The following is a 1,559-nucleotide window of genomic DNA, read 5'->3' as shown; positions in this document are numbered from 1 at the left end:
ACATTTAATAGTCTTGTCAATGTTAGACAAAAAAAAATACATTGTTTGTTCATGTGGTAATATGGTAAAATGTGGTAATACTTTACAGTAAGGTCTGTTAACATTAGTAAATGTATATATATATAATTTATTTACCTTTGTTAATGTTAGGCAATACAAAAAATGTCATTGCTTGTTCACAGTGCATTAACTGAAATAATTTATAATATTTTTTTATTTATTTAATTATTTTAATACAAATATTTAATTATTTAAATACAAAAAATATTTTTAATTTTATTTTTCCCACACAGATAGACATTTTTAATTATTTATTTTTATTCATTTTATTTTCTAATTAAAAAACATATTAGTAAATGTTAAAATTAACATTAACTAAGACTAATAAATGCGGCACAAGTATTGTTTATTGTTAGTTCATATTGACTAATGTATTTAACTAATGTTAACAAGTGAAACCTTATTGTAAAGCGTTAGCAAAAATGTGTTTAACTTTTACAGTAAAATGCTACAGTAAAACTTAATTGGTTAACTAAGTTAATTTATTGTTTTTACTTGCAAAAAATAAATAAATAAATTTGTCAATATTTTACAAATATTTGTTACATATAATGTGAGTTATATCATATAATGTGTATATAATTTGTTACATATAATGTGGTTTTAAACCCTTTATTCTTACTGTATTTGGTAAGGTATATAAACAATAAAAACTGATTCATAATATTAATTAAAATCTGCAATAGCATCTCAAAGATACTAAAATAGCACTGTTAACAAAGGTTAATTCATGTAAAACACATATTGCTCATAGTTCATGTTAACCAATGCATTGACTAATGTTAATGAATGAGACCTTACTGTAAATTAGTGCATTAGTGTTCATGCATCTGTTGGGTGTGATGTGGGGTCATGTGATGTGTAGCGGGTCGTTAGGGTCATTAGAGCAGATGTGTGTCTCTCATCCAATCAGACGCTGAGCTTGGCCTTTATCAGACAGTCGAGGAACACCGCAGCACTAATTGGGCCGAACGCACTATTGTGAAGAAGGAGAAGACGTCGAGCGCTCGTTAGGATCTGCTGCTGGAGTCGTTAGGCTGAACTGATGGACAGAGCGCTGAGACTCTACACTGATTAACACGGCTTTAAATCACCGCCTCTGTGCTGGAAGATCATTCGGAACTAATTAAACAACATATGACAGGGCTCGCTATGTTTTAAATATATATATTTTTTCTTATTTGATTCAAAGCTGCAGAAGATATTCACATGTTTTCCAGAAAAGTAAACTTATGATCGCAGTTGTGTAATGTGATGAGTTTGTTTCTTCATCAGGTTTGGAGAAATGTAGCACTGCATCAGTGTCTCAGCAATGGATGCTCTGCAGTGAATGGGTGGCTGTGGATTACTTGTGGATTATTGTGATGTTTTTATCAGCTGTTTGGACTCTCAGCTGTCTTTGATATCTTCCTCCATCTCTGTCTCACTTGTTCAGTTCAGACGTGTTCTGCAGCGCTGTGAGTGTGTGTGTTTGTGTGAGTGTGTGTGTGTGTGTGTGT

The 1,559-nt window shown here is 31.4% G+C and overlaps 1 protein-coding gene across 1 annotated transcript in view; it reads left to right on the top strand.

Moving 5' to 3' along the window:
- LOC107723777 (receptor-type tyrosine-protein phosphatase mu-like) overlaps positions 1 to 1,559 on the top strand; it is a gene marked incomplete at its 3' end in the record, with an annotated part of 134,985 nt that overhangs the window by 83,395 nt on the left and 50,031 nt on the right. The window lies entirely within an intron of this gene.

The sequence above is a fragment of the Sinocyclocheilus rhinocerous genome, unplaced genomic scaffold (assembly GCF_001515625.1).
Source record: "Sinocyclocheilus rhinocerous isolate Xijiao unplaced genomic scaffold, SAMN03320098_v1.1 scaffold94, whole genome shotgun sequence".
Lineage (NCBI taxonomy): Eukaryota > Metazoa > Chordata > Actinopteri > Cypriniformes > Cyprinidae > Sinocyclocheilus > Sinocyclocheilus rhinocerous.
This window is presented reverse-complemented; position numbering and strand designations above follow the sequence as displayed.